General features: G+C 39.0%; 1 protein-coding gene across 6 annotated transcripts in view; it reads right to left on the reverse strand.

The window, feature by feature from the left end:
• Positions 1-24,221, reverse strand: part of MEF2A (myocyte enhancer factor 2A) — a 92,878-nt gene extending 68,657 nt beyond the window's left edge. For 2 of the 6 annotated variants that reach the window (XM_075159835.1, XM_075159829.1), the window contains exon 1: positions 23,768-24,215. The gene's annotated coding sequence lies outside the window, so the exon portion shown is untranslated. Of the gene's footprint in view, positions 1-23,767 lie in introns of all 6 variants that reach the window. The other 4 variants (XM_075159830.1, XM_075159834.1, XM_075159836.1 and 1 more) reach the window with 4 other exon arrangements.
• Positions 24,222-26,341: the final 2,120 nt, after the last annotated feature.

Genomic DNA, 26,341 nt, shown 5'->3' on the forward strand with positions numbered 1-26,341 from the left:
GCAATGACTGCCTAGACCTGACAATAACCAGGATTGGTCAGGAATCAGAGACTATAAATATAGCTGGCCATCCAGACCTGCAATTATGCATTAAAAATAAAAAATAAAAAAGAAAAAAAAAGAAAAAAGAAAAAAAAGAAAAAAGTACAGTCACACACAGCTTACTACACTGATTTTGGAAAAGGAAAAAATAATTATCCTTACTATCAAAGAAACTGCCAGAAATGCCAAAAAGCAGCCCTGAAACCACTTCAGAAGGGAAGATTGCATGATCAGCCTCAGTCTCTTGCACTATTGGATGGTCAAAGTGGACATCTCAGCATTTAATTATTGCAGCAATGATTTAAACCTGCTAGGAAAATTACACAAAACAGTGCCCATTTCACAAACACTGCTGGATCCCTTCCATCCATGCTGTTTGTTCATCTCTGACAAAAACCTAGCTAAGAGACCTAGGAACCATATTTCAGTTGTAAAGCAAATACGGAGCAGTCAGACATGAATGACTTCTCCTTGAAAGTATTAGTTCTAATTACTGCACTTAACAGCATATCTTATTTTGTTAAGAACAGTTGCATCCCACTACAAAATTTTGATACTGCCTGTAGCCCTGGTAGATGAAAGTGTGCAATGTGCAAGTTCAGACACGTCAAGTCAATCTTTGAGCTTGGAGAAATAAGTGGTTACAGCTAGTGTTAAACTCCTGCATGTGAAGGGATAGACTTATTTAGACATAGAAATGAATTTTATTATTCTAACAGCATCACTAGAGTACACGAGGAAGAATATGCATTCTTTTCCATTCCTTTCTAGTATGACAATGAAGCATTTTGTCTTCATGCAACACTATATATACTTATTTCCCTGAGCAAAAAAAAAAAATCTCACATATTAAATGTATTCATAAAAGCGGATTCTGTATATTAGAATCAAATGCTAGCTTAATTATTTTACAGCATCTCATTTCATTCATTCTAAGTAAATAATCAGTGAACATGATTATATGGAGTTATGAACAAAAACTGAGCCACAGCAAACTGGCATGCAGTTTATAAACAACTTTGAAGAACCTGCTTAGAAGCATTCTTGCACCTGCAAGAAATCTTAACTCCTCTTAAAAAAAGTTATTGTTGAATACTCCGGGCCTTCAGGACACTAAAACTGTCTTTCTTTTACATGCTGACTGGAAGCCTTGCAGCAGCTGAAGCAATAAGTACTGACAGCTAGCTGGCCTAGAGCTCGTAGTCTCCAATTTCACCTGCATCAGCAAAGACAGAGCCTAGAAGGGACAGTATAACTAGGGCCTAATATGTTCATCTGTATTACAGCTGCTTTTTTGCCTGTATTAAAAGCATGTTTTCCCCTCAATAAAGACTGGTGTACCTTTGGACATACCTGCTTCCATATATCACCCTGAAAACTTCAATTATCTATTAAATCTCATTGCAACATACAAATATATAGTAACAAAGCTCTAACTCTGGCTACAAATCGCAGTGCAAGAAACTTCCAGCATCCTGTTCCATCCTTTTATGCTCTTACATGGCTCAGCTCCTTCTGCCCTAACTGATGCTTTGCAAGTTTTGCATATGAGGCCACACATTTCTTAACAAAAACTAAAAAGTCAACTTACAGCAAACACGGGAAAAGCTATATGCCAAAATAAGAGATATTCCTGACAGCACATAAGAAATGGAAAAAAGAACTAGTAAAGTGGATTTTAATTAAGAAATTGCGTTGGTGACTGAGTTCTACTTTTCTCTCAGTTCTCATCTCATATCCTCTACTTTGAGGCAGGATTACAGTAGCTTTAAGGAAATGCATTTAGACTTGCTTAAAGGAAAGAAAATTAAAAACAAAACAAAACTCATACTACAAAATTCTATCTATCTTCCCACTGGAAGAAAGGTATCTTTCCAGCAATTCACTCTGCAGTTCAGACAAAGTGCAGATTGACAGTTGCTTTTTAGCAGATTTCATCCTGCTGCCAAACTAAACAGATTTTTAAACTGAGATTTGAAACAAGGACTTCTTAGTATAACCCAAAATGTTGACCACTGAGTCGGACCTAGTTCTCAAAACTTCAGCTTATGATATCATCTGAAGCTAATAGATTTTTACCCCTGCACAGACACCCCTATGATTGTCTACGTTTAGATTTGTAAGAATTCACCAACATACAGTGTCATCAATTTCTCCAGCACACAGCTTCACCAGGGGGAGAGGTGGAGACATCCTCTACACTATAAACATTTGCCTGCTTTCAAAAGGAAGATACTAATCAAAACAAGCCTACCCTGTACTTCTAGCAGGCTCTACTCTTAACATGTTAGGTAAACCAATACTTGTGGAGATTCTTCCTTCTAGCTTCTTGTAGATTTTCCTTCCTCTTTGTCTACCACTGAATATATTTAATTTTGACAGTAATATCTGATTAACAACATTAGCAAGCCTTTATAGATGGCAGGCACTCCCCTTTGTATGCATCACTTAAAAAAACGCAAAGCCTTTAGTACTCTGCATCAGAAAAAGTACCACATAAAATCTTAAGACTACCATAAATGCACAGTTCAGTAATAAATAAGCATGCGTGAGCCAGGTCTATTGCCTAGGTTGACAGCATCTAGAGAGCAACAATGCGCTGAGCTTTGGTTTAAACAGAGTAAACTAAGATTTCTGCTCTTACCTTTTAATGCTATCAAGTCAGTCCATTTGCATTATTTGCAAGATGTCAGTCTGGGCATGGAAAGGAAGAAGTATTTAGTCTAACGGGTGAATCCTCAGGCTCAAAATCTCGTTTTATTCAAATGGGTGCCCTTGCCTAATTCTTTCAGCAGGTGGAAATGAAGCCAAAATATTCCTGAACAGGATGGTAGTATTCCCTATAGTCTTCCCATATGGAAGTGAGATAGCTCTCAAGCCTCAACTGTTTGTTCTTTTTTGGAATGAGTCCAAGTTTGCATCAGTGAAGATGGGCATTAAAGAGAAGAGGAAGTCCCCAAAAGCAGAGGAAAAACCATGATGGAGGACAGCAGGAGAAAGAGTTAACAATAAGTTTATCTGTAGGGATTTTTATCTGTGGCATTTATCCAATCTGATGCCACGAAGCATAGAACAAAGGCACAGACATGGCTTTTTAAATTTAGTAGACTCCAAAAGACATTAAAAAGAAACTGGTTCTCATTCACTTTTAAGGATTTCACCTTAAGGGAAGGTCTTTCAAGGATGCACATGGTATTCTTTGGCCTTCTGAAAGCAGAATCAATTAAGCACAAGACTCAGTTCTTGTAGAAAAAATTTATTTAGAAGAGCCATGAGGAAAAAGCAAGCTAAAGCATCAAACAGAAATAAATAAGTATTTGTCAATAGCACTAACAAATCCACTACAAACAAGTGACAGCTTTTGCTAGAGATGTGAGTTTTCACTGGTGGTTCTACAGTGCCTCAGATCCAGGCTGCTATAGAAAAACAAAATGGGAACTCTAAAGGGACCTTGTTGTTTTCATATGCTATTAATTCAGGAGCTTGGGCAAGAGGATTATTGATATTTTGAAACACTTAAGAAGACCAACCATAGCTTCCAACACAATTATATTCTGCAGGGCTAGGAAACAGTATGTATGCTAAGGTATGTAACTCTGACCGCACAATATCATTATGCTTTATGGAATAATTTCAGTTCTCTATTATGTTTAAGACAATTTAATGCTGCTTTACTATGTGTGTCCTTAAAGTACTCAAAAGAAAATCCACTGGGCTTCCTTGTAATTCTTCTGCAAATGCAGTATCTACCAAAATTAGAAAATTCAACAGAAAGTATCTTCAATCTTTGAAGGAGCTTACTAGTCCATAATGACAGTGTGTCCAGAGAAATACCATCAGAAAACAAAATCCAACAACCCATTATCTGGAGGAAAGTGCCTACATAGTCTTCTCTACAGGAAGAGGTGGAAAAAGTTACCAGCTGGAAGACGTACAAGTTAAATCACAGCTGGGGGAGGTGGAACCCTTCATTCCTCTGCTTTTAGCCAAGCCTCACCAGCATGACATGTGACCGCTGGACCTGAAGAAGAAAGGAACTCCCAAAGCATTCAGAACTCACTTGAATCTTCAAGCTTAAGGAATGCAATCATGCCAAGTCTGAGACTAAGTAAATCCCTTAGCAATGAGTTGTTAGAAATATGTTGTCCCATATTCAGTATTAAAGCTGCACCCTGGTGCTTAGATCCAACCTAGGACATTTTTATTCATCTGGGTCCATAGCTGCAGTGCAAGAAGAATCCTGCTACCACACGATAAATGGTATCATGCAACAAACAGGAGACGATGAGCAAGCCATCTCGCTCTTTCTGCTCAGCACAAGGAGTCAGAAAACCTTAAACAGTAAACCAACACCACACTTTCAGCACCAAACCAGCAGAGAAAATGGCATTAAACTTTATTAGGATTTTGCATAAGAGATTATATTCCATTAAAGAGATTATCAACCTTGTTACAGTGTCTTGATAGAGGACTTACATATGCCACTCTCCCCTGCATATCATCTCCCAAATGGTGACCTGTTAAATCTGCAGAAGGCATGTAACTCTCACATTAGCTTTTAAGCACAGATGAGACCAAGAAATTCTGACATCACAGCATTGCCAAAATTTACATTTGTAGCTTTTCTTAAAGATTAAGTACCTGAGAATCAGATTGCTATTTTCAGATTTAATTTAAAAATTAATCTTTAGTCATCATGGCAGCAAACTGAATCATAACAGCCTAGAAAACAAACAAAATACTCCAAAAATTATGGTGGATTAAAAAAAATCCAACTATTTTTGAATTCTCAGTCCTCTCTTACACTGATATGCAAACACAATGCTGCAGCATTCCAAATTCTGCAGTTTGTTACATCTCAGTTACAAACTGAGTCTCTTCAAATAGTTTGATAACATTTTATTTAATTAACAGAACTCTGAAAACATTTAGAGAAATTATAACTTTTGAGAGTTTCACTGTTTTATTCACTTGCACAAGATCACATGGTTACTAGACACATGCACGCTAAATATACTACATGCTATCATGGCAGCAGGTCTGTTCTGCACAAGCTGCTTGTATTAAATTTCTCCTGTAAGTGACATTAGAGTTTAGCTCTGCTACGGCAAATATAGGAAGAGGCCTCACGTTCCAAACAACCATCTGAAGGGAAAAACTATGCCAACAGAGAACTAAGTATACCAGTGGTACTTCAACCCATTTGCTACTTTAAAACACACATGTAAACCTTGCATTTATGTTATCTATATTATGAATTTTTAAGATTCAAAACTCCAAAGCTAATTGGTTTGTCTTGCCAATGAAAATATGAGGAAAAGGTGACAAGATTATAATATGTGACATGCAAGACTGATGAAATTCAAAACAGTACATGTTATTAACTGGATAGGATATTCAACTACATTTGAAATGTTTTACCGGTTTATTAAACCAACTGGGTACACAGTGACTACTAGAACACATTTTAAATAAGTATCACTACATACTGTTCTAACAATTTCATAGCAGATGTTCTCTATAAAAGATACTGACATATTAAAAAAAACACACGTTGTCTCTACATATATTGACATATCCAGAAATACACACACTGACACATAAAAAGTACAAACAAATCTGAGTTGTCAAAATTAATGGAGCACACTAGAAATATTTTATCAAACTCTGTCACAATGCCTTCCTATGTCATACCACAAAAGACGATACCACTACAGAGAATGCCAGCCTAATGGGAAAAGGAAGGCAATCTCTTCTAAAAGCTAACACAGGGGGACATTTCAGATAACGTGTTTCATAGCTTCAGACTGCTGCCTTGGAGAGTGCTAAAATAAAAGGGGAATAGACTCGATCACAGAGGTCAAGAAAGATTAGAAAAGTATCTGTATTCTGCTGGAAGAATACACATTAATCCTTTTCTTTTTGTAAGCATAGAGGAAAGCCTAACTCAAACTCAAATACTTACCAGTAAGAGTGTAATCACAGTAAGCTTCAGCACTGACATTGGAGGCAGGGGGAATCGTACAGACCTTTGGTAAATATTTAGGCAGCTAGCCCACATAAAAATCTCAGACTGTTGCTACTCTAGTGAAACCATATTCACAGAGGCTAGTTTAAAGTAATCTCTTATACCCACTTAAGCTGCAACTGCATGTTTGCTGCATACTATAAGCACATCCTGACACCATTCCTCTTAAGTAGAAACTTCACAAGATTGCTCATACATTACTGGTCCTACCTTTCCACTGGATGGGAACACTTGGAAACCAGATAGAACTATCAAAGGGTAACTGCGTTATCCACAAGAAAGATATGCTATAGGCATATCAAGAGAACAAAGAGAAGCAAAGGTACAGTTATGCTGTAATAAGTGGTTGGATTTTGAGTAGATGATACTTTAAACTAGCTCATTATTCAGAATCATTCTGTAATTAGTCTGCAGAGAACACTAGCATTTATCAGATAATACACCGACAGAAAGATACAGAATACCACATTTTTACAGAAGAAAAGTATTACACTTGCAATTTTAATCCCTCAAAGGTGAAGCACCAAACTATCTGAAGTCTACAGTATGGTCCTGATATATTGACCAGGTTTCATTTTGTCATTAGAACTTCTGCGCTAAGAGACCACGTTGGAGGCACCAAATCATCTCTTATAGGAGCAATTTTTTTTAATGAACCAGGAGAAACACTTACATTAGCTACACACAGAATATGTATTCATATACTGTCACACACAAGCACATGATTGAGATATTTTATCTGGTCAAATAGCATCATATTGACTAAGTGCTAATACACAGCAGTACCCTGCGTGATAGCTTTAACACCAAATCTGGGCCATCTTTGCACTTACAGGTTTCTATGCAGCTGCTGGCAAGAATTCCCCACCCCCCAACCCATGGGAGCACAGAAGCTGTCATTGCAAAGGAAAAAAAAAAAAACAAAAAAACAAACAACAACAAAACCAACATCAAAAGCCTCCTAAAGAACCATGCTTCACCTCTGCATAACTGTCAAAAACGTGAGCCTAGCTGAATTATAATGTTCCAATTGTTTACTTCTGCTAAACTTTGCATTTGACTTGTTACTGCTCAAATATTTAAGCTGTCACTTCATCTGCACCAGACTTGAACCCATTTTTTCATTACACCTTATTTGAAAATTTTTTTCCATCTTGATGACTTAAGAGTTACATACCATTCTGATCTGCTATTAGCAAAGTCACAGCATTGAAGAACACACAAAAAAAACGCACCAGCACATTAGAAGTATACAACAGTTAACACATTTAGAGCAGTCTTATACCAGATTCCTTTCGCAAAGAAAAAAACCACATAACCAAAACCAAGAGCTACACTGATAAAAAACACAAAAGTAATGAAATAACTGAACCAGTAAACTTCAATATGAAGACAAAACTAGGAAATGGGATCAACAAATACAACTTGTCTACAAAAAACATGTTTTTATCCTTCCAATTAGCATGTTTTTGACTGCACCATTAAAAATGTAGCTTCCAAATTTCACCAATACAGTAAAAACTAAAAAAAAGAGTTTCTACTGCAAGCAAATAACATTAGGGTCCTACAGAGAAAGGTTACAGTCTTACAGTTCATATGAAATATGTTTTGACTAAGAACAATAAATGCTCAATATTATACAAAGCATTTAAAAAAAACGGTGACCTTGGTGGAGGGCTTGGAATTAAATTATCTGCAACTGTTTGATGCATTACAAGTTAGTCTTATTTCAGAACCAAACAAAAACCCAACAACAAGAGAAATCAAAACCTAACTAACATGATTATCAATAAAAGCATAGCTTGCATAATGTAAAACTATGCAGATCTCTGTTTTTAAGATCAGATAGTAAGTAATTGTTTTGTTTTTCCAAGAGTGTTGGTACATAATTGGTCAGTTTTGGAGCATCTACTTTTCAAGACCCCAGGGGGAAAAAAGGAACAAAAATCTGTTCATGTGACATACCCAGCTGACTGATGTGGAACTTTATTCATGAGAACATTGGAAGACAAATCAAAAATGGAAGGGAAGATATTAAGATAAGTAAAAACGAGACACTTACTGAGAGTAGAATTCACAAGACTTTCTCGTTCTTCCTCAGGAGAAAACACTAGCACTTTAATAGAAAAATATGACAGAAAACTCATCATCTACTCACTGGGAAGTGAAATGAATGAAAGTTCCAAAAAATAGCAGAGAAAGACAGAAGGGGGGGGGGGGGAGGGGGAGGGTGACGGAAATACTTCTTGTTTACTTGCAGCTATCTCTCAAAAAAAAAATTGTAAAGAATAAACAGCTGAAGTCTGACATAGTCATTCTTCCAGATCCTCACACCAAAAATCATATGCAACATAGCTTCAATCGTTTACACCACTTCATTTTAGCCAAGTCACATCGCATGCCATACCTCCTCTTCAAAATACTGTTCTGCCCTGTCACACTGACAAACAACAGGACAAGAGATTGTTAAATTGCACCTAGGCAGGGAGATGAGGATTAAGGCATTTGCCTTAATCTGCCACGGTCAAAAGCAATCAACGAACTTCAAAAGGCAAGGCAAGGCACCAATCTTAAATTTCCTCAACGGCAAAACACTCAAAACAAGGCAAGGTTTGCCAATAAAAGTAACATTTGCAGCTAAAGCAAGAGATTAGCAGACAAGCTTTGCGGCACAGAAGTCCTCCAGATCACAATTTGAACTTTTAAATTAACCTACAGCTATCAGCAATAGCAAATGCAAAAATGCAGCAGTCTCACTAGAAAATTATTTCTAATTTTTTATCTTCCATATTTGTAAATAGCAAGAGCTGATGGAAGTTTCATTTGGCAGAATAAAGTCCTTAGTTAAAGCTAAGGCTTCTCAGAGTCAAGCATCCATTTGATGAGGTGAAGTTACAACAGAGTAGAAACTACCACCATCACCATCCAACCATTATCAACACCACAAGATCTGTATGCTGGACAGTTCTGAAGCCTCTGTCATACATACAGATCAAAATGAAACAAAATTTTTTACCTCCCTAGTCTTCCTGATTCATTAAAGGCCATCTGAGCCAAAACTTTCTTCTTAGAACAGAGGCATCAATCTAGACCACAGACAAATTTTGGAACTACAAGTTTTACTGAAAGCCGCAAACTTCATTGTAGTCTAATCATCCAAATGAAATATGTAAACAAAAATAAGATTTTTATTTTTTTAAGGATGACTGATTTAAATTTGTCACACAATAATTACAAAGAATTTCAAGCCTACTTTTGAAGGCATTTCATGCAGCAAGGCTTGCTAAATCAAAGAATCTTAATACGTTCTCACAATACATAAAAAAAATGACCAAACCACATTTAATAAAGAAATAAACGGAAAAAGAATAAAAGTTGGTGGGTGCTGACTGTCATTTGTTTTACTGGAACATATCAAATAGTTTCAGTACTCTTCTGCTAAAGATATGAAGAAAAGCTGAAACAGGAATTCACAGCTACAAACCACATGAGACCATGTGATAAGACATACCCACCTCAAAATGCAGGTGCATTGCCATCCACATCTTGCTAGTGAATAGTCATAACTGAACATATTAACTCAGTTTCTCAAAAACTTAATAGATGACAAATACGACTCTTAAGACATGTTCTCCATTAAGAAACAGGTTTGCCCCATTTAGGTACTACAATTAAAGAGCATTTTGTGACACCATGGATTTTCAAGTGGTAGGGATAAAAAATAAATGCTTTCTCTGAGGGGGTATCCTAACGTGCCATTGACTCACACAACTACATTAAACTAGTTTAAAGGTAGCCTGCATACATCTATCCACACACAGCTATCACAATATAGCTTCACCTTTGATCTAAGAGGGGATCTGAGGAATTCTAGCTAAACAAACTAAAAGACTATTTTCCTGAATTTGGTCTCTAATCTGGAAGACAAATCTAATTAGTAATATTCTTCCTATCATATGTTGTTTAGTATGGTACCTCAGCAAGTCTTTCAAATGTGAGCATTAAGAGAAGCCAAGGAAGTCGCTGTATAGGAAATACAGGTAAGGCCTATAAGCTTGTAACATGTCTAAGCATACTGCACAGACCTATCGCATGCACAGGTCTAAGGTCTCAGAGAAGAAGTTCTGGGTTTAAGAGATTTCTTACACTAATTGCCTGAGACTAGCAAAACAGCACTTTAACCCAGAAACACCTTTGCAAGAAAAATTACAAAAACAATATGGACGTTATCCTCCCTCATTATCCAAATGACTTTGAGTATCTCTATCATCCAATGCATATTCCCATGGTCAGAGTATGAACCCTGGGCAGTAAGAGGGCTGAAACCTCCCGTAACAGGCACAGCAGACAAAGCAGGAGAGAAGGGCTGGCCACATGCTGACCAGGTTGGGCAGCAAACAGTGTGTGCCCTTCTCTGCCACTAAACTATAGCCAGAACTTCCTCCACCAAAGTCCTGGAATTCCAGAACAGCATCTCAACCCACTGGTGCCTTCTGGAAACTAAGAGTGGCAATGAAAGTGCAGATCTAGAGCTACATTCACCAGATTGAACAGTGAGACATCAATATTTATTGTAGCTCTCAAACAGAAATGCACAGTTTTGCAATGAATAATTGCAGACATTCTCTAAACAATGATAATCCAATTAGGTATCACTCATTTAGACAGATACATTACTTTAATTATGCTCAAATTGTCTCCTATTGCTAAAATAAAAGTTAAATAATTTAATTTAGTACTGGAATACAGCAGAGGAGAGAGACAAAGACTTGGATTAAAAAGCTTATGTGAATGCCAAAAAGACGGTTCCCTACACACTCAGGAACCATTAGAACCCTTTAGCACTTTTCGCCAAACATGGGTTTATGTATTTTTTTTTAATAGTGTTTTAGAAAGTTTTGCTAAGGCAACTTGTGTACTGACTATAATACAGCCGACATGCTGTATTATAAAGAAGACAATAGCAAGATCTGACTAATGTGTATTAAAGAAAACACATTCACTACCATGGGAACCCCGTTAGAATTCACCACTATTCCAAGGAGTCTACAGGAAGCTCTTCTGTGCTAGACTTCGTCTCCTAATAATCTCTCTACTAATACTTCTAAGACGTAAACATTAATGCTATAACAGGGAACAAGCACACAGGTAACGTCGGCTTACAGCATTTTCACTTAAATAGGTCTAACAGACACAAGGAAACATGGTAGAAAGAATACCAGAGTAAGATCTCCACCACTTACACCATCACTACAGCCAAGGATTCAGCTGGAACATTGAAACTAATTCACTGAAAACTCATTGTAAGCACAGTTAATGAATGTGGGAGAAACAAGGAAAAATGAAGAAAAAAACAAAACCATCACACAACACAAAAAACCAAGCGTTACAAGAAATGTACCAAATTCAGTTGAAAGCTAATCTGGTCTAGAAGTTTCACCAGAATAATTTTGCTGTAACAAACTGAACCATACTAAAATGATGCCTATACCAAGCTTTTGGGATGCATAGCTCCAACAGGAAGAGAAGCAAGTTCCACCTCCCAATTTTCAGTCATATTGCAACTCTATCTGTATACATAAGAGCACCAGCAACACCAGCAAAATAAAACTAGAGTTAGTTTAAATATTAAACTATTCATAGGACTTGCCAAGTTACTGCCATTTACAGGAAAAGCTCAAGAAATCTTGCAGCATACGCAAGACATTAACATATAGTTAAAACTAGTTTTCTCACTTCCTGCATGGAGGTAGTATATAAAATCCACCTGGAAGTAGAACTCAAACATTATCAGGAGAATTTGTTTTTAACTAGATCTTACAGAGTCCAAGTTAGTCTCTCAATGATGGTCTGCAAACTCAAACACTACATAATAAAAGCACTTCCTGTAAGTTTTTTTTTGCAGGGTTTGAGATCAAAAAACAAGACCTAAAAATGTCAATGGAGATGGCTTTTTTAGAATCCATAATGAACAGAGTTATCAATCCAAAAATAGAACAAACTTTCCCTAAAAAGCATTTTACATGTTGAAATAATAGAACTACATTTTCTGCTTAGTCAGGAGCAGCCAGTATTTGTACACCCAGCATCAGCTACTGAGGATCTCAACACTTGACCAAATGGCTAGTATAACACACTAAACATTGAAATCCATTTTTAATCAACAAAAAGTATGGCAAGTTGGCACATAATTTTGTTTTTTCTGAACTTCAGAAAAAGATCTACTCTTCTACAGAAATAAAAACAAAAAGATGTCTTCCGGAAAATATGGAATAAATCACATCACAAGCAGCATCCTGAATATATTGCATATGAAGTTCCTTCTCCTGCATAGTAACAAGAAACAGAAAGTATTCTAATCCCTTGAATATTGTAGCAACTACAATAACTGCAGCACGAGCTCTTCCAAAAATACATATTTCAAATGCAGAGCTTACCCTTCAGAATTAACACACCTACAACACTCTTTTTCATTGATACATGCAATTGCTTCCTTGACCAAATTTGTATTTGTGTCTGAAGTGGTAGAAATGGAAAAGAAATACAAGACAATTATAGAAATTCGTCAAACCCAGATACACAGTCTCAAGAAAGCAGATACATTACACTTCAAAGCTTAAAGGTCTGAGACCAGAAATACTTACAAGTTTGAAACAAGGAGGAGTTTGAGGTAAGATGAGATGGGGTCACTCTCTCTCAAGCATAAAAATTGGTAAATCAAGCCAGACACACTCAAGCTACAAATATAAAAAACAACCTAAGCAAAGGAACACCCACGGAACTGAATTTTGTATCTTCATTTTACTTTACTTGTGTCTTGGTAAAAAAAAAAACCAAACCAAAACTGCTTTCTAGTTACTTTAACTGGCTGTTGTCAAACTCCTGAAGGAATACATCTGTAAATCCTAACACAGGGGGACTGAAGCATTCCTGTTCAAGATCCAGCTATATCTTTGAAAAATTCTCACCTACTCCTTCCTTCCTCCTCTGTGGCCCAAACACTGACACATCTCTGTGGGTGCACTACATGAAACCCAGTAACTGTTGGGCTGGCTGTCCCTTTACTGTTCCAACACTGCTAACAGATCAGACTATTTTAAGATAAGCTAATTATGCCACTGAAGTATTTTATAAGCCATTAAGATTAAGCAGAAGACACCATGAAGAATTAAAAGCAGTGAAGTACAGATAAGACAGAAGCAAGAATTGTGATCTCAACTATTCAAGATAAAAAGCCTGGAGGATTCCTCGTCAGATTGCAACTCTGAAGTTTAGTCTGTACTTACTTTCTCCTGCTTCTAGCAGTTTTAACAAGCATAAAAGAAACTTCATACACCTTTAGAAAATTAGTCATTCGAGCCTTTAGAAGAACAACACACCAAAATCTTTGTGGCTTGTTCATAGGCACTATCTACGTGCATGCAAGACAGACAGCTACAGAAACAAACATAGATGCCTTAAAAGAAATAGATCTGAAGAAAAATCCTCAGATTACAAGCGAGTTTGTTGCACAGAAAGTTTTCAAGAAGTTTATCAGATCATCTTCTCATTAACATTTCATTAAAGGAACCCATGATGGAAAAGCAGGTTGAAACCTCTTGAGAACTAGTCAGCCAGTATCTTCAGGAATATTGTGGTAGGTTTTATCGCTGAACAATTCAGTCTTAAAAATACCATGTTTAAAAAAAACAGGATCCAGAAAGTCCTCAATAAAACACAGATATGAGCCTCACATCAGGGGGTGGGGAGAAGGATTTTAAAGAAATTTATTAGTATCTCTTAAGAACAAAACAAGATATTCCCTCCACTCTTCTGTTCCCTTTTTTTTTTGGGGGGGGGGGGGGGCGGGAGGGAAGGTAAGGGATGCAGGGGAGATTAGACACAAGGTGTTAAAACAGAAAAATCTGAACGGTTTCTAGACAAACAGGTCTTCTGACTTTCTTTGATGCAAATAAGCTCCTGCTCCCCCACCTCCAGAACATATGCGTAAGAGAAGCAAACTGCTGTCCGAAGCTATACACAATTATGGTCCAAAATCTGGCAAGGGAAAAGCAGAGGACAGGCAGTTGCAATCACAACCCATTGAGCTTCTATTCCAGATCAGAAGAGTCAAATCCTGAGTACAAATGCTGCATGGTCAATTCCCTGCACAAAATCCCCAAACCATTACAGAAATTTGCAAACAGCATCCTGACCAGACTCTCTGGGTCAGAAGAAATCACAAGTGTTCTACACAACTATCTTCCCATATACTTACAAACAGGCATCATCAAAATGAAGATCTATTTAAGATTTAACTTTATTCTGCTGAACAAATGAATCGCAGTCTAATATGACATTTAGATCAAATCAAATACATTAAAAGCAAAGCAAATTAAGAAACTGAATGCAGTTTTAAATCGTCCTATCTTTAAGAGTTTATTTTCATAAAATTAAATAAAAACACTTAAGAAAATAACACTGTTTACTGATATAAGATTATGCCATTATCAATGATGGCACTAAAATCTTGAAGATGGAACTGTCTATTACCCACAGCTTTCTAAACCTGCTTTGCTAATAAAGCGAGGTTTATGTGATCACAGCCTGTTCTCCCTCATTAACAGCTTCTGATTTAATTGAACAGTTTCAACCAAGTGCAACAGTAAAAGTATCAATTATTTTGAAGACTTTATAAAAACCGCTGTAGAATTTTTGACCTGGCAGTTGCACACAGCCCCCAGGCAAAGCATCAGACCTGCAGTGACCAGAGAGGCAGCAGGTTCTGTTGGGTCACTCAGGCAGTCAGCAGGCACCTGTACTCAGACTAGCCACAGCTAGCAGGCCATTTAAGATATCTAAAGAACTTAGAAGAAATACACTGTATAGAGGGGATACTCTGAAAGATCAGGGAATAACAGAAGAGTCAAAAAATAAGGGAAATGGAAGTTCTGTAAATTTTATTACTTGCAAAACCACTACTTTACTATTACTGTTCGACTATTTTTTAATTTACTTCCACTGTTTCTCCAAGCCATATTTTAATATTATAAATGAAATGGGCTATAGTACTCAGAATAAAAATTTTCATATACACATTGTCTTTGTTCTTCCCTCTTCCCCATACCATGCTTCATTTACTCCTCAGCAAAGCAGCCATAAAGCTGGAATCCTTTTATCTCATGCAATCACACTGGTTATGCTTGCCTAGAGCCAATATGAACAGGACAGTCTACAGATCCCTTAAATGTCTTCCATCCCCTCTTAAACAAAAATTAGAAGGTGAAAAGAAAAAAAAGTGGCAGCAAAACCCAATAGCACCCATTAGTAAAATCAAGTTGGTTGCAGCCTAGGCTTGTTCTACAGTATGTCTTCAGTCCTGCAGCAAGACCTCATGGTTACGCTCATCCAGAAGCTCAGTCAGGACCCCAACTGCTGCACAAGCATGTCTGGATCACCAGAGGGTGCTGCAGGGGCTCATAACATGACCACACAGTAGATTTGGGCTTGGATCATAACCTTCTAACATGGGGCAAGTCCTTTCCCCAGCTTTTAAAAAAAAAAAGAAAAAAAAAAAAGAGGTTTTTACTTGGGTGTCTTAGTAGTCACAACATTTCAATCCCCTCTCCAATCACCTCTTCTGAAGTGAATGACTTATTTTCTGACAGAATCTGGTGCAAGTTTTATATAAGCACCTTGTGCTAACACACTGTTTGTTGTAAACTCGCATGTACTTGACAACAACAGGGTTCATGGACTAATTCTAGGGCATCCTCAAAAGATAACTATAAAAACAAGCATGTCACCACGAGGCTTAACTTGACAGTACAGGAGTCCATCTCCTCAGCAAAACATATGGGGAATCTACAACTAGAGGAAAAAAAAGACTGCAACCCACTGAACTAGAGAAGTCTCATATATAGGGCATGCTAAAAGTATCTGCAGGAGGATTTACTGAAAAGCAGCTAGTGGGATAAGTGTGGGCTATCAGGTTATATTTCATCTTACTGTGAATCCAAGCCTCCTATATAGATAAGCCTGTAAAAAGCAATTCAACTAGGAGTCACTAGGAACATCCTTCAGAATGCTAAGACAGTAATAGGAGTTGAAATTTTCAACTCTCTCATAATCCTATTTCATCTCCTGAACAAATCATTAGTCTTTTAAAGTACTTTCCTCCTATTTTGCAGGAACTATCTAAATGACTCCAGTATTCAGGAACATTAATCACTTATGTTTTAAAATCCAGAACTTTCAATCATTTGAACACCATATTTTACTAGTTCCTTGAAGCTACTGAATTAACAGTGATAAACAGAAACACTGACCAATAGGTTTTTTTTTTTTTGAAAGAAAAAAAGAATTTGAAAATTATCTCATGATAACTCTTGTTGTTTTCCCCCTCTCCTCAAATTTCAACTCATATTATACCCATAACAAAGTCTGGGGCTTTTTGAATTTCTGTCCTTCACTAAGAACAAGTGTTCTGTATTTCTATCTGATTTTGTAATATAGATTTGGTAAAATAAAGTATTTTTTAAATTTCAGTTAATTCAATTGGCAAGTTTCCCATTACTTTTTTGATGGCTCTTCAGGTTTCTTGAGAAAGAAAACAACAAGCAGCTACTTAAAATTGAAAATTATTCTTTGATATTCAACAATGTTATTACATGCTCTACATATCCCTTGTGAATTTTTAGAGTATTTCTGGTAATAACTGGAACTATACCCATATTCTACACCTCCAGTGTGTATCCAGTGAATACCTGCCTCCACATACTGATCACATCTCTCTTCAGCCATGCAGGATTTTGTCTCCTTCTCCTGAAGGAGTTCTTCTAATTTAATGCTTCCTAATGGAAACCATTAATACTTTTACTGCTGGCACTTTTTTCGCAGTTAAGCCCAACATCTCTCACAGCAGAGATCTTCATATATGTTTCAGTGACAAAAAGTTGAGACACCACCACTTGGAACGCTATGAACAAAGATGAGGAGAACAAGAGGACAAAACAAAAACAACACCAACACACAAACCACAAAAACCCTAACGCTCCAAAGGAAACACAGGAGGATATCAAGGAAGTTTCTCAGAGGAAATCCTTCTTTTGCACTCAAAAGCTTCAAATCCCAAAAGCCAACTAGCCAAGTTAATATGTGTATCATCAAATTCAGACTAACAAACACAATTTGACAGCCTATAGGCTCAAAAATTTTATCAGAAAGTGCTTTCCCTTTCTATGCACTGTTTCACCTGATGTGTATCTCTTGCCATACCTTTTACTTTCCCCTCTTTTACCCTGAAACCAACGGGCTTCTGAGCATAAATTTAAGACACCTGAATTGCAAACAAAACCTCGTATATCGTTACACAATAATTTTAACAGCTTCAAGGAAAAATAAAAATATTCAGTTACTGAAAAATTTAGCTTATTATCCTCACTGCATGACAACATAATACAAGTATAGTGATGATGGAATACCCCATTTTCTCAAATATTCTCAGAAGATTCAGTGCTTTGAAAGCTCACACTGGAAAAAGCAACATTTTTGAATGGCTATATTCACCAACTTATTAGCAGTCATTCTTGTCAGCTTACAGTTTTTAAAACAGGATGCATGCAGTCATATCAGGAAGAGGGCAGTTGCTGTGAAAGAATGATACCAAAAACAAGATGTCCTTAATGTTGATAACCTCATACAATGCTTCTGAGCTATACTATACAAGTTTCTACAACAGTAAGATGGTCAATTAACACAATTCAAAACATCTGGAGAAAGATGCCCGCTTAAGAACACTGCCAGTTTTTTTCGTATCTGAAGAACACTATTATAACTTCTTCCTCAGCCTCCCACACTCAAGTATTGCAGATTTTGTGTGATGTGGGGGAGGGGAGTCACCTTATCCTGACACCTTTCAATGGTTTCTTTAATGGATACTGCCAAGGCAAGTCTGTTCTGCCTTTTATGACCCCTCATCTTTTTGTACGTGTGTGTCTATCTGTGAGTCTCTCAAGGTTCAACTACTTGCTTACTCTCCTCTCTTAGAACTGTTTGTAATTCTTCCATATTCCACCTTTTAACACGTACAATACCTTCCTACGCATCATAAGGGATACCAAAATGATCTCCTCCAAATTCTCTCTCTCAACTCTGCCTGCCAATACCTTCAAGAAATAAATGTTTTAACAGCATAGCCACAGCACAGCTCAGTTATAGATGTGCTTACATAATTATATAGCTAAAAGTTTAATAATTTATCCCCCTTGACCTTCTAAACATTGTAAGTGATCACAGAAAATTACAAGATCAGGCCTGTGTATACTGGTACAGCACTCAATACTGATACTGACCACAGCTTGCAAACATTACTGCAGGTATCAAGATGACATATCCGCTTTACTTATTCTCACAGGTCTATGGTTAGCTTTCAAACAATAAAAATAACATTAGTCCAATCCATGCAATCCTAAATTACAGTGTTGGAAGCAATCTGGTTTTCAAAGGAAGCCGAGTTTCAAAAACACTTGAAGGGATTTAAAGTAAATGGAAAAAAATCCTTCTTCCCTCCTAATCATCATCATAAAAGTATCATGAGCACAAACCCATCCGTTCTACACCCCACCCTTTTAGGTGATCTCTGACCACCACAATGAAGGCAAACACATTTTTCTCCCAGTTATTTAGCTCTTTATTTTTTTTAAAAAAAAAGGGGGGAGGGGGGGAGAGGAAATGCTTTGTCATCAATGCCTGGTACACAGATACTTAACTCAAAGCAAGCACCTTCCACAACTATGCTTGGCTGATAATTCCTAACACTTTTTATCTTAGTGTACTTAAAATAGGCATGCAACAATACTTAGTAACTACTAGTGAAATACAGCTGAGCACAATGCAATACAGAATGCACTTTTAAGTCTCTAGGTTGGCCCATAAGGACTTCAGCAGAATTCAAAAGCTCTTCAGGGACAGAGACAAATATAACTGGGAGACCTACCTAATTAAGCATTACTAACATTTTGAATATAAAGTAGTTAATTCCCTGAAAAATAATTCAATTAATCACACTCTTATTAAGAGCGATGTATTTTGTTCTCATCATATGGGCATGCTTGTACTGTTACAACACATGGGGAACAAAAAGCATAGTGCTTTCTGTAGAAAAGGTTCTACATTCCCCTGCATCAAAATTTTGAAAAGAGACTGATCACAAATTTTAGCTGTCTTTACCCAACAGTCATTCCTGCCTAATTCTTCACTGCAGCCTCAAGATTAAGGAACAAAGGAGAAAGGAACATTACCATATATACCATTTTAAATATTCCAACTCAGTGACTGTTTTGGCAGGGGGGGAATTCAAATCTCGGGAACAGAGTTGTCTTACAAGATATTAATTCCTCTTTAGTGTCAAATGGAAATGAGACTATATGCTACAAGAAAGAAAAACATATTTGAGCTAAGGATAAAGAAATCTAGAAAAATTCTCACAGAATCATTAAACATAAGTCTTAACAATATATTTGATAAACAAAATTAAGACAACCCTTAATATGGAAGAAAAAAAATCCCTTCCTTTCAACTCCATAAGCAATAACTTGAAAGATCAAGCGTTAAAATAAGAATGCACCATATGAAGGGGGTGGTAAGGGGTAGAAATCTAGATCAGATGCTTACTTTAAAATAAACAAAGCAAACTACACTATTGTGGGCTACAAACTTAACCCTCCATGGCATTATTTATTAGCTAGTATTCTACCACAGAACACATGCTGGGGGAGGGGAGGGTAATTGTCATACTACACGGTTGAAGTCTGCTTTTAAGCCTCAGTAATACTACTTTGTTCATTCATTAGATACTGTATCAATGACCTAAAATGTATTTTGATTAGCTTGCCAAAAAAGTTCCTGAAGTCTTTTTACTGAAAGGTCAACAAAATTAACTGGGGGGGGGGGGGGACGGGGGGGGACGGGGACAGACATCAAAAGAATGTCTTGCTGTAATCTTACAGACTTCGTAAGTCACCAAAACCACCTTGTAAACATTCAGGGAAAAAGCTATATTTAGCTATATTTAGTTATTTCAGGATCTGACTGCAGCTTCGGAGACTTTATTTATTTCACATGATACGAAAAAAAGTTAAGCCAAACCCACATTCAGTATCACTTCAGTAACACATTGGCTAGTCCATTCAAATAATTATTGCATTAGCCTTTCAACACTAGCAGTAAAGCATACAGGTAAAAAAGAGGAATGGTGCATTTATCTTCCCTGCTTACTTTACCAGAGCTCAAGGAATCAAATCTGAACACAAGACAACAGGCATCAAAATTCACCCATATTAATCACAGACAGAGATTTTTACTTTTGTTCCATTTGATCAACTGGAGAACACATTATTACGCATGTGAAATAATATCTTTCAAATACAAGAAATGTGAAAACTTAAATAAAGCCACTTTGTGCATTAAGAAGTTATGCCACATATACGTCGCCACACGATGTTCAAATTAATTCAAAGTGAGTTTTATTTCAATGAGAAGGAAAAGTATTTCCCAGTGTTTTGCACACATCATCAGGCTGCTGTCATGACTGAATAGGCCCAAAATCTAAGTTTTACACAGAGTATTTAATCCTGTGGCCTTTAAAAATAAAAATTAAGAATAAAATGTGCTAATGTCAATTTTTATAAAACATTTTTAAAAAATTGACCTGAAACACAGACATCTCTCATGCAAGACATAACAAACTACAGTTACTACAAATTCAAGATATTTCTTATTTAGGCAAAAAACTTAGTTCCCAAGCTAATACAGATTTGCCCATTACATAGCATTATACTACACTACTTTTATTACTGTTAGAGAATTAATCAGCTGTGTTTTGTTATGCACAGCATGACTGAGAGCAGGCAAGGTAGGGCGGCATTGTTCACAGACCTGCATGGTGCTTCTAGTCTCTGAAGCAGCACTTGGGCCCAAAATACACAGAATGACATCAACAAGTTATCTGAGAAACTTGGCTAACGTTCTAAAATAAACCCCGTGAAAGTTTTGCTGCCCACATAAACCAGTTTAAGGTAAACTACATGCACTTCAGCTCAAATAAGGTTTCTAAATAAGAGAAGTCTTCTGCCATAATAAGCCATTTTATTCTCCAGAATTATTTAAAGTTTTAATTCAGCCAAGTTCTTCTCATCTTACTAGTCCAACATGACTCAATTCTGTAGATCAATTTACCTAGCTTCATACGATTCAATGTTCACTTATTTCTCCATCCCTTGTTCTGCAGAGAAAGAAACTAACGTTATGTGAAATTATAAGAATCTAAATTCAGATATCTAGGCATATGCAAAGCATTCTGTGGGCCCACTCAATTATAGAGGTGAGGTGTAACCACACTGGTTTAAATACACACTTAAAAAATGAAGCAAAATAAGCATACATACAAGCTAAAGGCTAATATATTTCTACCATAGCTTACAATCTGTAAACGCCTTCTCACAAATAAACCATTAGAAATGCTAGAATATTAAAACTGATTTAGATGAGTTGCACTGGCAGAGAGAGAGACTGCCATCTACGCTAAAATTGTTCTGAAGTAGATCCCGTCCCTCTCATTGAAGGATTCTTCTCGTTTACTGATGATACTCCTCTACTACTACTGGTGGACTACGTCAACTACAGATTTAGAAAAGAATTGGGGAAGAGAAAAATAACTAACCAGGGCACTGGGTTATTTCCCTTCCTAAATTTCCCTTCCTAAATTCCAAACTGAATGCCCTCAATCAAACAAGGCTCATCTCCAACTGGCCAGCACTATTACAATCGCTTAAACATCAAGACAAATCGTTCCATTCCCTCATTTTTGTTTTGCTAGCTAAACAAATATAGAATTTTAAAATATCATTTTGTAATTATGCCCTTTAGTGACCAAAAGTGTTAAAATTACATACTTTATTACAATTCTTCTAAATTATGTAATTGAAAGACACATAATTTTGCACATATTCTAGCACCTAAATTAAAAATAGTTTAAAAGAGGAACCTCACACTTCTCCCCCAAATGCAAACCACTTGTTAGAGAGGAGGAAAAAAAAAACCAAAGATTACATTCTTACATGTAAGAGGTAGAGATAAACATTTTAAATAATTTTAAAAACAGACAGAATAGATTATAGGAATGTTGCTCTGACACCTTTTGCGCAGGTTGTTTAAACACTAGCTAACCATAACAAGACAATAGAAATATCTAGCAAAATATAGATACCTATTCCTAAAAATGAAAAAAAAAGACTTGTATAAGGAACAATTATGTGTAAACAGTTAACATAATTGAGTTTGAGAGCTTATAGCCTTCCTTATGCTACATAAAAAATTACCAGACTGTGAAAAAGGTTTAAAATAAATACTGTGTGTATTACCAATTCCATATCAAACCACATTTTTTTCCTTATTACTGTCTACAAATTATTCCTTTTTGTTGTTCCTTTGTACTTCTCAGAACCCCCTTGTCCCACTGTTCATAATAAATTTAGTCTTTTATGACTATGGGACACAATGGTTTTACACTTAGCACTAAAAAATCCCTCCTCTTAAATTGTCTTTTTCCCCCCTCTATAAAACTCCAGTTTCTCAACTCTGAAATTAATCACCTGTCAAACAAGTCACTACGGCTTCGTTTTTCTAAGCAATTCCATTCTCTTCCTAGCATCTCAAAAGCAGGTAAAAATTTGTTGGAAAATGTAGCTCCATAAACGCAAAGAATTTACTGTCTTTCCAGTCAGAAATAGAACAGTCTCTTTTCTTATCCTCATGAATTCTGCATAGAGCTGCTGAACACAAAATCCCACTTGCAATACAACACAGCTGTACCTTCAATCTTTTCCTCCTCTGGACAAAACATCTTCTAGTTTACACATTAGCGAACAGTTTCTCCTCCCATTCGCAACACACCTTTATGCGGTGTACAGCTACTTTAACAATTTTTACCTTCACCTCCTCCCTCCGCGACCCCCGATCATTTTCGCTAGCAGACAGACTCCGAGGAGGGGGGGTTTTTTGTTTGTTTTTAAACGTGATGTTGCTTACCCAACGTGGCTGCCGAGAAGCAGGACAAAAGGTACTTTTCCTCCCCGCCTTTACAGACACACGCACCCCGAGCAGAGAAGTTGGCCACCCAGGCGAAGACGACCTTACCTCAGTGCTCCCCGAACGCCAGGGCCTCGTACCCCACCCTCTCTCCCTGGTGCACCAGCCCTCGGGCAGACTCCGCTGGCCTGGTCCATAAATGTCCATCCTCTCCTCCAGCGAGCGGTGCAGGAAGTTCTGGCGAGGCCCCGGGCGCGGGGAACTTGCCCACCCGCGGGACCCCGCCGCCCCCGCGACGCCCCGGCCCGCGCCCCTCCCCCGCCCGCCCCCCGCACCAACTTCCCCGCCTGCACCCCCCGCTCCGCTCCGCTCCGCCGCGGTCGGTACGGCAAAGCGGGAAGGGGATGGTGTGGGGGACCCTCCTTCTCCCCCCGCTCGAGCCGCCCTCCTCGGCGACTGCCCCCGCCCGTCACCCGCTGCCCCTGCCTCCGACCCCGCTCGCTCGCCTCCCCCCGCTCCGCGCCTCCGACCCTCGCCACCGTCCGGAGCCGCCGGGCTCAGGAACCGCTCCCCCATCCTCCCGCTCGCCCCCAAAAGCAGGGACATCCCCCACCACCACCACTCACTCACCCGCCCGCTTCCCCTCGCTCCCCGCCGCCGCCGCGCCTGCCTCCTCCCCGCTGAGGCTCCTCAGGAGACACTGACACCGGCGCACGGATACCCGCTGGGCGCTATTTTTGGGAAACAAGGCCCAATCGGGGCCGGAACTACTTCTTCTGTCACACTCTCCCCTCAGACACCGCATCCGTCTCCCAAGGATATCCCTCCGCTCTTTTCTCCTGGCAGCTCGGACGTCGCTGAGGGCGCTCACCCGAGCCAGGCAGGGGCGGGACGAGGGGGGCAGCGTGAGCAAATACGAGGTGAACCTGCGCCCGGCGGCGGGGCTGGGAGCACCCCGGTTGGAACATCCAGCATCGCCGGATTATTTTGTTTTACCATGGGGAGCGGCCGGGTCTACATTCTTCACCGCCGACCCAATCCTGCGGCGCCGCGAGCCGATAGGGCAGCGCGCCGGAGTGAAGGGGCGGCAGCGCCAATCACAGCGCCTGCAAGAAACAGAGGCGCCCGCCAACCGGAGAGCAGCTGGTGGGCGGAGCGTAATGAAACGTGGAGACCTTGAGTGACAGGAGGGCGCTCAATCAGAGAGACGGCGAGGAAAGCGGCAGCCAATCAAAGCCGAGCGTCTGCGGGCCTAACGCGAAGGAAGCCCTTGGCCGTGCCCGCTCCTCCCCAACCTTGGCGACAGCGCATGCGTACAAAGGTTCTGTCGCTCTCCGGACTGCCCCGTCCCTCGCTTCGCCGCCAGTGACGCACGTAGCCAGGCCCGCCCCACCAAGAAGCGGCGCATGCGCCAACGCGCCTGCCCCGGTAGGGCAGGGCCGCGCGCGCCCCAGCCCAGCGGCGACGTGCCGGGGGGTTGCCGGGGGCAACGGCTGCGGCGGGGCCTGCGGGCGGGCCGTGGCTCCGCGCCCCACCCCGCGGCCTCCCTCCCTGCCCACCGCGGTGCCAGCCGGTCGCTATCCCTCCTGCACCCGCCCGCCATCTCAGGGCCGCGCAGCCCCCTACCGCGGCCCGCCTCTCTCCTCAGGAGGGGGAAGGCCCCGCTTCTGCCGCGCAGGCAGCAGAGCTGCTCCCCCCCGCTCTCAGCTCTCCGGCAAGGCAAAGCTCTTAGGCAAGGCAAAACTCTTAGGGTCCAAAACCACGTCCTCGAGTTAATTAAAACAGGGCTCAAGAAGTGGTCTCTCATCCTCTTGCAAGACCTGATCACTGGAGGCGCAGCAGGAGACCAACACCAGTTACCACCCGCAAACAGCCCAGCTACCTCTGTCACCCTCTCAGAAACCACCACTGCCTCCCCACTATGTATATATTTTTTTTTTCCCTGACTGGCTTTCTGTGAAAATCAGTGTGCTACGAGGACACGAGCTCTGTCTTCACTTTCAGGCAAGGGTGACAGCCTACCTTGGTTCCTCCTCCATCCGTCTCCACCTCACATTATCTCTTGACAGAGTTCCCATTAATTTTGCTTTAAGCAGAAAAGACTACTTGGGAATACATAATAAAAGACATAAAATTGGCGTCTTTCTCCTTCACAGAAGGCAGCAGCTGAAGAATGACCCAAAAATAAAATTTTGATGATAAAAAGATACTTGCCAAAAATCATCTGCGCTCTACAGCTTCTCCAGATTTATCCTGCAAGATACCCGCAGCCTCGGAGTGAAACGGTGGGAGCCATTTCAAAGCACTAAATCACCGATGGAGAGTGCACATCTCTGCTTCAGGACACAAGAATCAAAGCTGCTTTCTCTGGAAAATGGAAATCGGAAGGTGTTCTTTATATTTAGAAGACTATATCATTAATTGAGTAAAAAAAGTAGCTCCACAAATGGTTAGAAAACAGGATGCAAGAAATGATGACAGAAACACCCAACACACAGTGTGATAACCACACCATTGGAAGGAAAAAGGTGGATCCTCCAAGATCATTCCCAAAAAATGAATGTAAATTTCTGTTGTCTGTTTCCAAATGTTTAGCTCAAATGGAAGCAGTAATTCACAGCTCACAGAAATTTTGAAGTTCAGTATTTATAATGTACAGTTTACTTGGGATTTAAATATAAGGCCAGTAAATAAGTTGAACAACTTCTGAAACATTCACCTTTCATTCAAAACAGAAGTGCAAGAGTATGCACTTCTTACTGTGGATCTAGGAAAAAGCTAGTAAGAGGTGTGAAAGACAAATAACAAAATACAAATAATTGCAATCTACTATTATATTTCCAAGCTGATTGTTACTGACCTATAATAATCAGGAAGAGATTTAAATACATACAGTTCTCTTACAATTCTCAACATGAACAGCCCAAATGTCATTGATTTTTATATGAATATGATTTATTCTCTTCTTCCTCACTATACCTATCATCCATAATATCTGTAAGGTCTATTACTAGAATCTAATGATTCATACCATGAAATCCTTTCATGACAGTAATATGCTGAAAAGATGTTTGATAAAATCCTGAATTCTTTATTTAAGTTGTAAAAGTCAGTGGGAGTCTGAGTAAGACACCGAAGCAAGGCCTGAGCAAGGACTTCTGGATATACTCATTAATTATTTTCAGTATGTAATCACATTATTCT

This window comes from Calonectris borealis, chromosome 11 (genome assembly GCF_964195595.1).
Source record: "Calonectris borealis chromosome 11, bCalBor7.hap1.2, whole genome shotgun sequence".
In the NCBI taxonomy this organism is placed as follows: Eukaryota; Metazoa; Chordata; class Aves; order Procellariiformes; family Procellariidae; genus Calonectris; species Calonectris borealis.